The following is a 13,065-nucleotide window of genomic DNA, read 5'->3' as shown; positions in this document are numbered from 1 at the left end:
AGAAAACCTGGTAAAGAGCCTTCTACATTATAAATCCCTCTCTCAGACACTTACATAATCTCCCAATTAAATCAGTTTTATAGCCCCCAGAAATAATAAAGATGCCCTTAAGTAGCCCCTGGCAGCTCCTGTATAGTTACTCATCCTTTACCTGGGATTGGCAGGCACTGAAAATCAGATTAGAATCTGTTTAGAACTAGGTCCCGGCTGTTATAGTTGAAATCTAGTTACAGAGGCTCCAGACAGAGATAAAAGCCCGGGAACACTGAGGGGAGCTACCGCAGAAATTAAAGCTGGTGTCTTAGTATAATGAAAATGTAATACATGTCAATTCCCTAAAGCAGATACCATACAAAGTTTTTGGGTCTGCCCCAAGATCCAAAAATTATGGAATGGGTGAATTTCTGGCATAATAAATTCTTTAAAGTGATGGTAAATTTCAGACTTTAACCTCTTAAGGACTGGGCATTTAAGACAAAAGCTTGCCCAAAAGACCAGAGCATTTTTGCCATCACTACATTTTAACAGAAATAGAGCCTTTTTTATATTTACCTATCAAAACTATATATTTTTTTGTAGACAACCCAAAGTATTTATCTAGGCCCATTTTGGTATATTTCATGCCCCCATTTCAACTCCAAATGCGATTAAATAAAAAAAAACAGAAACTTTTCACAATTTTAGGTTTCTCACTGAAATTATTTACAAACAACGTGTTCAATCATGGCACAAATGGTTGTAAATGCTTCTCTGGGATCCCCTTTGTTCAGAAATAGCAGACTTATATGGCTTTGGCATTGCTTTGTTTGCACTATTGTTGCACTTGTATTATGCCCAGCAGTGAATGGGCTAATTAGGTAACTGGTATGGTTACATTTAGCTTTAGTGTATAGGTTACCCTCCTACCTGACACATCCCACCCCCTGATCCCCCCTAATCCCTCTCAACCAGCTCTCTTCCCTCCCCCAACCCACAATGGTCACCCCCATCTTAAATACTGACAGAAAGTCTGCCAGTATTAAAACATAATTTATGCTTACCAGATAAATTCCTTTCCTTCCGGATAGGGAGAGTCCACAGCTTCATTCCATACAGTTGGGAAATACAACACCTGGCCACCAGGTGGAGGCAAAGACACCCCAGCCAAAGGGCTTAAATATCCCTCCCACTTCCTCATTACCCCAGTCATTCTGCAGAAGGAACAAAAAATGTAGGAGAAACATTAGGGTATAAATGGTGCCAGAAGTATAAAATAAATAATAGGGGACCACCAATAGATAAGAAAAAACGGGTGGGCCGTGAACTCTACCTATGCAGAAGGAAAGGAATTTATCTGGTAAGCATACATTATGTTTTCCTTCCTAAGATAGGGAGAGTCCATGACTTTATTCCTTACGGTTGGGAAAACTATACCCAAGCTCCAGAGGACGCTGAATGAATAACGGGAGGGAACAAAAAGGAAGAGGTGGACCCTATTCTGAGGGCACCACAGCCTGCAAACGTTTCTCACAAAAGCTGCTTCAGCCGAAGCAAAAACATCAAACTTGTAAAATTAAAAAAAAGAATGTAAGGAGGACCAGGTATCCGCCTTACAAATCTGATTCATAGAGGCCTTGTTCTTAAATTCCCAAGAGGAAGCCACTGCCCTAGGGGAATAAGAGGTTATCCTCTCAGGAGGACAATGTCCCGCTGTCTCGTAAGCTAAGCGGATGACACTCCTCAACCAAAAAGAAAGGGAAGTCGAAGTAGCCTTCTGCCCCTTACGCTTCCCCGAAAAGACAACAAAGAGGAAGATTGTCTAAACTCCTTAGTAGCCTGAAGATAGAACTTCAAGGCGCTAACCACATCCAAACTGTGAAGTAAGCATTCCTTCGATGAAGAAGGATTAGGACACAAGGAATAAATCTCCTGATTGATGTTGCGATCTGACACAACCTTAGGAAGAAAACCTAATTTAGTATTTAAATCTGCCTTATCTCCATGAAAAAATCAGATAATGGGGCACACATTGCAAAGCAGAGATCTCAAAAACTCTGTGCACAGAAGCAATAGCCAATAAAAAGAGAACCTTCCAAGATAACAATTTAACGTCAACGGAATGCAGAAGACAAAACAGAACCTGTTGCAAAACCTGAAGAACAAGATTTAGGCTCCAAGGAGGAGCCCCAGATCTAAACAAAGGTTTGATCTTAATCAAAGCCTTAAAGGACCAGTAAACACAGCAGATTTGCATAATCAACAAATGCAAGATAACAAGACAATACAATAGCATTTACTCTGAATTTAAAATGTGTAGTAGATTCTTTTCTAACACATTTTAAAGTTGTGTATATTTCCACTCCCCCTGTACCATGTGATAGCAATCAGCCAATCACAAATGCATATACGTATAGTCTGAGTTCTTGCACATGCTCAGTAGGAGCTGGTGACTCAAAAAAAGTGCAAATATAAAAGACGGTGCACATTTTTTTTAATGGAAGTAAATTGCAAAAAGTTGTTTAAAATGACATGCTGTATCTGAATCATTAAAATTTAATAAAACCTGAGTGTCCCTTTAACAAAGGACTGCGCGTCTGGAAGCTCAGCCAGTCTCTTGTGCAATAAAACTGATAGGGCCAAAATCTGTCCCCTCAGGGAACTAGCAGAAAGGCCCTTCTCCAGCCCATGCTGGAGAAAAGAGAAGATCCTGGCAACCATAACCCTGTGCCAGGAAAAACCACGCTCTTCACACCAGAATAAGTAGGTCCTCCACACCTTGTGGTAGATACGCCAAATAACTAGTTTACATAAGAGTATCAATGACACTCTCATAGAAACCTCTCTTGGCTAAGACTAAACATTCAATCTCCACGCAGTCAGCCTCAGAGAATCTAGATTTTGATGAACAAATGGACCTTATATCAGCAGGTCTCTGCGACAAGTTAACTTCCACAGAGGAGATAAGGACATCCCCACTAGATCTGAGAACCTTTGCGGCCACGATGAAGCAATCAGGATTACTGATACCTGCTCCTGCTTGATGCGGGCCACCACTTGAGGAAGAAGCGGTAATGGAGGAAAAGATATATAAGTTTTAACCTTCAGGGCAATGCTAGTGTATCTCTGAGATGCACTTGGGGATCCCTTGACCTCGACCCGTACCTGGGTAGCTTGGTATTGAGACAGGACGCCATGAGATCTATCTAAAGCGTCTCCCTCTTGCTGCATATCTCTGCAAACACATCAGGATGGAGAGACCATTCCCCTGGATGGAAGGATTGCCTGCTGAGAAAATCTGCCTCCTAGTTGTCAACACCCGGAATGTGGATTGCTGACAGCGAACAGCTGTGCGTCTCTGCCCACTCCAGAATCTGAGAAACTTCCTTCATCGCCAAGGAACTTCTCGTTCCCCCCTGATGATTGATGTAAGCCACCAAGGTTATATTGTCTGATTGGAATCTGATAAACTAGGACGAACCCAGAAGTGGCCAAGCCTCCAAGGCCTTGAAGATTGCCCGTAGTTCCAAAATATTGATCAGAAGGGAGGACTCCTCCTGATTCCACAACCCTTGTGCCTTCTTGGCACCCCAAACAGCTCCCCATTCGGATAGGCTTGCGTCTGTAGTCCTAATCTCCCAGGATGGTCTTAAGAAGCATGTCCCTTGGGACAGAGCCACCAAGAGAGTGATTCTTTCGTCCAGCTGTCTAATACAATCTGTTGAGACAGATCTGAATGATCGCCGTTTCACTGCCTCAGCATGAACAGTTGTAAAGGTCTGAGACAGTACCTGGCAAAAGGAATGATGTCCATGCAGGACACCATGAGACCAATCACCTCCATACACTGAGCCACAGAGGGACTTAAGGAGATCCGTAGGTCAAGACATTACGAAGTTAGTTTGCAACGTCTATGGTCTGTTAGAAATATCGTCATGAATATGGAGTCTATTATAGTACCCAGGAATTCCACCCTGGTACTTGGGATAAAAAAACTCTTCTCCAAGTTTATCTTCCATCCATGTGATCGAAGAAGAAAGAGAAGGGACTCCGAGAATTCTTCCACAAGACAAAAGGATGGTGTTTGTCTAATTTAGGTATCATAGGTTCTTCGGGCAGCACGGCCTCTGGAACCTCTAACGTAGAAAGAACCTCCTTTAATAAAAAAATGAAAGTGCTCAATTTTAAATCTAAAGGATGGTTCCTCCGCAGCAGGAGGCTTAGACGCTAAGGACTCTGACCCAGAAAGTTCCCCCTCTGAAGCTACAGAGGTTAACTCATCATCTGATAACTGGGATATAGAAGCTAAATCCGATATTTAGATGACTCCGGGTCAGGAGAGCTATATTTAACATTTCTCTTGCGCTTTTTAGAGCAAGGTAATGCACTGAGGGCCTCAGGCATCTCCGTTTGTAACTGCACGGCAAAGTCTGCAGGAAGAAGGCCCACTCTGGATGGAGGATTAGATGTGCTATGGGAAACTGCATGTGGAGTGGATAAAGTAGCAAGGGTAGTAATCTCATGGGACACCGAGTCCTGAGAGGTAGACGGCACAGAGGGACTAAGAGCCTTAGCAGGCTTGTTTCCCTTCTTAGACTTTATAACGGTGTTTAGGCATGTGGAACATAATTGAGTAGGTGGCAAAACCACAGCCTCCTCACAACAGGTATGATCTAGTACAGAAGGAGTACCTTCCAACATGTCAGAGTCCTCCATAGCTCAGGTTATACCCACAGAAGGACACAAATAAAAATGTTTTCTTTTTTTATTATTATTATTATTATAGAAAACTGCAACTTTATACTCCCAATGGCTGGGGTTCTCACCACCTCCTAGACCCAGACAGTTAACAGAGGAAACGCTCTCCTCAGGTTCAAGTCTCATCCGGAATGGAGGAAATGAACATAGACCACACCCGGTCACATGGAGTGTAAGACAGTACTTCCCTTGTTATTACAAGTATAGCAAGTAATAGGAGCTGTGCAACACTTTAAAAAACGAAAGTGAAACTTAATGTGAAACCTGTTTGTTCCAGCCAAAAACACACTGTCTATCAGCCCAAGGAAAAAAATCACACAAAGCAGCATGTAAAAAATTAATACACTGATTAATTAACCCCAACTGTTCTATAAACCCCCTTCAGACGATATTAACCCTGGATCCTATCAAGGTATAAAGAAGCCACACTGTGACCCTGTTATAGCGTTTTATGTGTACAAATTGAAACAATCTTACCTCCAGGATCCATGCTGTGAAACAGAACACAGCCTCTCAAGTGTGACAGTCTTATAGCAGCGCTCCTGACATGGACTTGAGTGAGAGAAAGCAGGCAGCACTAATTGTTTAGGAGCTGTTAGCAGTAGTCTGGATGGTTTTGCAGAAAAAACTTTCCCTACATCTCCAGACTCTAACTTTCATCAATACTCTCACTGAGAGGTTGACATGACTACTTAAAACTCCAGTCCTTTCTCGAAGGGTAGATACTCTTTTTCAAGACTCTCCGAATCTTCTGACACTTCTCTGCCACCTCCTAACGTGACGAAAGGCAAAGAAAGACTGGAGTAATGAGGAAGTGGGAGGGATATTTAAGCCTTTGCCGCCTCCTGGTGGCCAGGTGTTGTATTTCCCAACAGTAAGGAATGAAGCTGTGGACTCTCCCTATCTTAGGAAGGAAATAAAAGGATATATATATATATATATATATATATATATATATATATATATAGATATATATATATCATTTTTTTATATATATATTTTCTGCAGTGTAGGTCCCCCCCCTCAAACAACTCTCTAACCCTTCCCCTCTACCTATTAGCTGCCATCTTAGGTACTGGCAGCTGTCTGCCAGTACCCAGTTTGACCTCATTTATATTTATTTCACCCAATTTTTCTGTAGTGTAGCTGCCCCCCCTCATTACCATACCCCCCTCCCCCTCCCAGATCCCTTTCCCTCAACAGATCCCACATAGGATCCCCCTCATTGCCCCCCCTCACTGACTCAGCATTTTTTTTCCTTGCCTGTAGCGTGGCGTAGCGTGGCGTGGCATGGCATGGCGTAGCGATCCCACCCCCTCCCGCGATGGGCCGCCTACCCGCCTCCAACCTTATTCTCCCAACCACCAACATTCGGCACCACCGTTGTCCGATGCAGAGAGGGCCACAGAGTGGGCCCCTCTGCATCAGTAACTCTGCAACTCTATTTCTGCAGTGCCCCACTCGTGGGGCATGCAGAAATAGTGCAATCTCACTTTTTTTTACCAAGATTGCGGCAGAGAGAAGCCCAGGACTGCAGTGTCAAAAATTCAAGAAAGTCAAAATTAAACATTTAGGATTCAGATAGAGCATGCAATTTTAAAGAACTTTCCAATTTACTTCTGTTATCAAATTTTCTTCGTTCTCTTGGTATCTTTTATTGAAGAGTAACACTAGGTAGGCTCATAGGAGCTCTGGAGTGTGCACGTATCGTTAGTACTCTATAGCAGCAGTGTTTGCAACATTGTATAACAAAGCTACAAATAATGTTGCAAAACACTGCTGTCATATAGTACTAAAGACACGTGCACACTGCTGAGCTCTTAAGAGCTTACATAGTTTTACTCTTTAATAAAAGATACCAAGAGAAAGAAGCAAATTTGATAATAGAAATTAATTGGAAAGTTGTTTAAAAGTGCATGCTATATCCGAATCATGAAAGTTTAATTTTGACTTTACGTTAGCTTTCCTTCTTATTGGCTACTTAAGCCTCCCCCCTTACCATTACTGATTTAGTGTACAATTAGATACTAATTGGATTTTAAAGGGGGGGGGGGGGGGGGGGGGGGGGGGGGATCTGGCTTTTTAAGTAAAAGGGAAACAGATATATTATATGAATGGTCTATGAAATTTGATATAGGTTACCGTATTTTTCGCTCCATAAGACGCACTTTTTTCCCCCTCAAAAATAAGGAGAAATGTCTGTGCGTCTTATGGAGCGAATGTGTGAACAGTCGGTTACCTTTGGCCCCGCCCACTGACTCTGGGACAGTGCACACGCTGATTGCAGAAGCCTGCTATGAAAGACAAAACAGAACACAACGTCTGGAGCAGCAGTTAAAAGAATACTTTATTGATCCTTCTTAAAACAACACATGCCCTTAGTGTGAGAGAGCTATGAGTACGCCTAGGGCGGCAGGTTTGGCTTCACTAAAGGCTTGCTTGATTATCCCAGCGGCGCGAAATTGAAAGGAGTGGACTGAAGAGACTGTCTGAGACGCATCGCATATTCAAGGTAAAAGTCCCCGGCCCCACTAACACCAATGCTTTTTTTTTTCTCAGTAACTATAAAATATCATGTGCCAGAATAGGCAGTGAAGCCTCACTCCTTACCAGTAAAAAACAGAATTTATGTTTACCTGATAAATTTCTTTCTCCAACGGTGTGTCCGGTCCACGGCGTCATCCTTACTTGTGGGATATTCTCTTCCCCAACAGGAAATGGCAAAGAGCCCAGCAAAGCTGGTCACATGATCCCTCCTAGGCTCCGCCTACCCCAGTCATTCGACCGACGTTAAGGAGGAATATTTGCATAGGAGAAACCATATGGTACCGTGGTGACTGTAGTTAAAGAAAATAAAATATCAGACCTGATTAAAAAAACCCGGGCGGGCCGTGGACCGGACACACCGTTGGAGAAATAAATTTATCAGGTAAACATAAATTCTGTTTTCTCCAACATAGGTGTGTCCGGTCCACGGCGTCATCCTTACTTGTGGGAACCAATACCAAAGCTTTAGGACACGGATGAAGGGAGGGAGCAAATCAGGTCACCTAAATGGAAGGCACCACGGCTTGCAAAACCTTTCTCCCAAAAATAGCCTCAGAAGAAGCAAAAGTATCAAACTTGTAAAATTTGGTAAAAGTGTGCAGTGAAGACCAAGTCGCTGCCCTACATATCTGATCAACAGAAGCCTCGTTCTTGAAGGCCCATGTGGAAGCCACAGCCCTAGTGGAATGAGCTGTGATTCTTTCGGGAGGCTGCCGTCCGGCAGTCTCGTAAGCCAATCTGATGATGCTTTTAATCCAAAAAGAGAGAGAGGTAGAAGTTGCTTTTTGACCTCTCCTTTTACCTGAATAAACAACAAACAAGGAAGATGTTTGTCTAAAATCCTTTGTAGCATCTAAATAGAATTTTAGAGCGCGAACAACATCCAAATTGTGCAACAAACGTTCCTTCTTTGAAACTGGTTTTGGACACAGAGAAGGTACGATAATCTCCTGGTTAATGTTTTTGTTAGAAACAACTTTTGGAAGAAAACCAGGTTTAGTACGTAAAACCACCTTATCTGCATGGAACACCAGATAAGGAGGAGAACACTGCAGAGCAGATAATTCTGAGACTCTTCTAGCAGAAGAAATCGCAACTAAAAACAAAACTTTCCAAGATAATAACTTAATATCAACGGAATGTAAGGGTTCAAACGGAACCCCCTGAAGAACTGAAAGAACTAAATTGAGACTCCAAGGAGGAGTCAAAGGTTTGTAAACAGGCTTGATTCTAACCAGAGCCTGAACAAAGGCTTGAACATCTGGCACAGCTGCCAGCTTTTTGTGAAGTAATACCGACAAGGCAGAAATCTGTCCCTTCAGGGAACTTGCCGATAATCCTTTTTCCAATCCTTCTTGAAGGAAGGATAGAATCCTAGGAATCTTAACCTTGTCCCAAGGGAATCCTTTAGATTCACACCAACAGATATATTTTTTCCAAATTTTGTGGTAAATCTTTCTAGTCACAGGCTTTCTGGCCTGAACAAGAGTATCGATCACAGAATCTGAGAACCCTCGCTTCGATAAAATCAAGCGTTCAATCTCCACGCAGTCAGCTGGAGTGAAACCAGATTCGGATGTTCGAACGGACCCTGAACAAGAAGGTCTCGTCTCAAAGGTAGCTTCCAAGGTGGAGCCGATGACATATTCACCAGATCTGCATACCAAGTCCTGCGTGGCCACGCAGGAGCTATCAAAATCACCGACGCCCTCTCCTGCTTGATCCTGGCTATCAGCCTGGGGATGAGAGGAAATGGCGGGAACACATAAGCTAGTTTGAAGGTCCAAGGTGCTACTAGTGCATCCACTAGAGCCGCCTTGGGATCCCTGGATCTGGCCCCGTAGCAAGGAACTTTGAAGTTCTGACGAGAGGCCATCAGATCCATGTCTGGAATGCCCCACAGGTGAGTGACTTGGGCAAAGATTTCCGGATGGAGTTCCCACTCCCCCGGATGCAATGTCTGACGACTCAGAAAATCCGCTTCCCAATTTTCCACTCCTGGGATGTGGATAGCAGACAGGTGGCAGGAGTGAGACTCCGCCCAAAGAATAATTTTGGTTACTTCTTCCATCGCTAGGGAACTCCTTGTTCCCCCCTGATGGTTGATGTACGCAACAGTCGTCATGTTGTCTGATTGAAACCGAATGAACCTGGTCCTCGCAAGCTGGGGCCAGGCCTGGAGCGCATTGAATATCGCTCTCAGTTCCAGAATATTTATCGGTAGAAGAGATTCTTCCCGAGACCAAAGACCCTGAGCTTTCAGGGATCCCCAGACCGCGCCCCAGCCTATCAGACTGGCGTCGGTCGTGACAATGACCCACTCTGGTCTGTGGAACATCATCCCTTGAGACAGATTGTCCAGGGACAGCCACCAACGGAGTGAGTCTCTGGTCCTCTGATTTACTTGTATCTTCGGAGACAAGTCTGTATAGTCCCCATTCCACTGACTGAGCATGCACAGTTGTAATGGTCTTAGATGAATGCGCGCAAAAGGAACTATGTCCATCGCCGCCACCATCAACCCGATCACTTCCATGCACTGAGCTATGGAAGGAAGAGGAACGGAATGAAGTATCCGACAAGAGTCCAGAAGCTTTGTTTTTCTGGCCTCTGTTAGAAAGATCCTCATTTCTAAGGAGTCTATAATTGTTCCCAAGAAGGGAACCCTTGTTGACGGGGATAGAGAACTCTTTTCCACGTTCACTTTCCAGCCGTGAGATCTGAGAAAGGCCAGGACAATGTCCGTGTGAGCCTTTGCTTGAGGAAGGGACGACGCTTGAATCAGAATGTCGTCCAGGTAAGGTACTACTGCAATGCCCCTTGGTCTTAGCACCGCTAGAAGGGACCCTAGTACCTTTGTGAAAATCCTTGGAGCAGTGGCTAATCCGAAAGGAAGCGCCACGAACTGGTAATGTTTGTCCAGGAATGCAAACCTTAGGAACCGATGATGTTCCTTGTGGATAGGAATATGTAGATACGCATCCTTTAAATCCACCGTGGTCATGAATTGACCTTCCTGGATGGAAGGAAGGATAGTTCGAATGGTTTCCATCTTGAACGATGGGACCTTGAGAAATTTGTTTAAGATCTTGAGATCTAGGATTGGTCTGAACGTTCCCTCTTTTTTGGGAACTATGAACAGATTGGAGTAGAACCCCATCCCTTGTTCTCTTAATGGAACAGGATGAATCACTCCCATTTTTAACAGGTCTTCTACACAATGTAAGAACGCCTGTCTTTTTATGTGGTCTGAAGACAACTGCGACCTGTGGAACCTCCCCCTTGGGGGAAGTCCCTTGAATTCCAGAAGATAACCCTGGGAGACTATTTCTAGCGCCCAAGGATCCAGAACATCTCTTGCCCAAGCCTGAGCGAAGAGAGAGAGTCTGCCCCCCACCAGATCCGGTCCCGGATCGGGGGCCAATATTTCATGCTGTCTTGGTAGCAGTGGCAGGTTTCTTGGCCTGCTTTCCCTTGTTCCAGCCTTGCATTGGTCTCCAAGCTGGCTTGGCCTGAGAAGAATTACCCTCTTGCTTAGAGGACGTAGCACCTTGGGCTGGTCCGTTTTTACGAAAGGGACGAAAATTAGGTCTATTTTTTGCCTTGAAAGGCCGATCCTGAGGAAGGGCGTGGCCCTTACCCCCAGTGATATCAGAGATAATCTCTTTCAAGTCAGGACCAAACAACGTTTTCCCCTTGAAAGGAATGTTTAGTAGCTTGTTCTTGGAAGACGCATCAGCCGACCAAGATTTCAACCAAAGCGCTCTGCGCGCCACAATAGCAAACCCAGAGTTCTTAGCCGCTAACTTAGCCAATTGCAAAGAGGCGTCTAGAGTGAAAGAATTAGCCAATTTGAGAGCATTGATTCTGTCCATAATCTCCTCATAAGGAGGAGAGTCACTATCGAGCACCTTAAGCAGTTCATCAAACCAGAAATATGCGGCAGTAGTGACAGGGACAATGCATGAAATGGGTTGTAGAAGGTAACCCTGCTGAACAAACATCTTTTTAAGCAAACCTTCTAATTTTTTATCCATAGGATCTTTGAAAGCACAACTATCCTCTATGGGAATAGTGGTGCGTTTGTTTAAAGTAGAAACCGCTCCCTCGACCTTGGGGACTGACTGCCATAAGTCCTTTCTAGGGTCGACCATAGGAAACAATTTTTTAAATATGGGGGGAGGGACGAAAGGAATACCGGGCCTTTCCCATTCTTTATTAACAATGTCCGCCACCCGCTTGGGTATAGGAAAAGCTTCTGGGAGCCCCGGCACCTCTAAGAACTTGTCCATTTTACATAGTTTCTCTGGGATGACTAAATTTTCACAATCATCCAGAGTGGATAATACCTCCTTAAGCAAAATGCGGAGATGTTCCAATTTAAATTTAAATGTAATCACATCAGATTCAGCCTGCTGAGAAATGTTCCCTAAATCAGTAATTTCTCCCTCAGACAAAACCTCCCTGGCCCCCTCAGATTGGGTTAGGGGCCCTTCAGAGATATTAATATCAGCGTCGTCATGCTCTTCAGTAACTAAAACAGAGCAGCCACGCTTACGCTGACAAGGGTTCATTTTGGCTAAAATGTTTTTGACAGAATTATCCATTACAGCCGTTAATTGTTGCATAGTAAGGAGTATTGGCGCGCTAGATGTACTAGGGGCCTCCTGAGTGGGCAAGACTCGTGTAGACGAAGGAGGGAATGATGCAGTACCATGCTTACTCCCCTCACTTGAGGAATCATCTTGGGCATCATTGTCATTATCACATAAATCACATTTATTTAAATGAATAGGAATTCTGGCTTCCCCACATTCAGAACACAGTCTATCTGGTAGCTCAGACATGTTAAACAGGCATAAACTTGATCAGAAAGTACAAAAAACGTTTTAAAATAAAACCGTTACTGTCACTTTAAATTTTAAACTGAACACACTTTATTACTGCAATTGCGAAAAAACATGAAGGAATTGTTCAAAATTCACCAAATTTTCACCACAGCGTCTTAAAGCTTTGAAAATATTGCACACCAATTTTGGAAGCTTTAACCCTTAAAATAACGGAACCGGAGCCGTTTTAAGCTTTAACCCCTTTACAGTCCCTGGTATCTGCTTTGCTGAGACCCAACCAAACCCAAAGGGGAATACGATACCAAATGACGCCTTCAGAAGTCTTTTATAAGTATCAGAGCTCCTCTCACATGCGACTGCATGCCATGCCTCTCAAAAACAAGTGCGCAACACCGGCGCGAAAATGAGACTCTGCCTATGCTTTGGGAAAGCCCCTAAAGAATAAGGTGTCTAAAACAGTGCCTGCCGATATTATTATATCAAAATACCCAGATAAAATGATTCCTCAAGGCTAAATATGTGTTAATAATCAATCGATTTAGCCCAGAAAAAGTCTACAGTTTAAATAAGCCCTTGTGAAGCCCTTATTTACAATCGTAATAAACATGGCTTACCGGATCCCATAGGGAAAATGACAGCTTCCAGCATTACATCGTCTTGTTAGAATGTGTCATACCTCAAGCAGTAAGAGACTGCACTCTGTTCCCCCAACTGAAGTTAATTGCTCTCAACAGTCCTGTGTGGAACAGCCATGGATTTTAGTTACGGTTGCTAAAATCATTTTCCTCATACAAACAGAATTCTTCATCTCTTTTCTGTTTCTGAGTAAATAGTACGTACCAGCACTATTTGAAAATAACAAACTCTTGATTGAATAATGAAAAACTACAGTTAAACACTAAAAAACTCTAAGCCATCTCCGTGGAGATGTTGC

General features: G+C 43.6%; 1 protein-coding gene across 1 annotated transcript in view; it reads right to left on the bottom strand.

Moving 5' to 3' along the window:
* Positions 1 to 13,065, bottom strand: part of SCML2 (Scm polycomb group protein like 2) — a 787,256-nt gene that overhangs the window by 558,013 nt on the left and 216,178 nt on the right. The gene's annotated exons all lie outside the window — the stretch shown is intronic.

Source organism: Bombina bombina, chromosome 3 (assembly GCF_027579735.1).
Source record: "Bombina bombina isolate aBomBom1 chromosome 3, aBomBom1.pri, whole genome shotgun sequence".
NCBI classification, from domain to species: Eukaryota; Metazoa; Chordata; class Amphibia; order Anura; family Bombinatoridae; genus Bombina; species Bombina bombina.
This window is presented reverse-complemented; position numbering and strand designations above follow the sequence as displayed.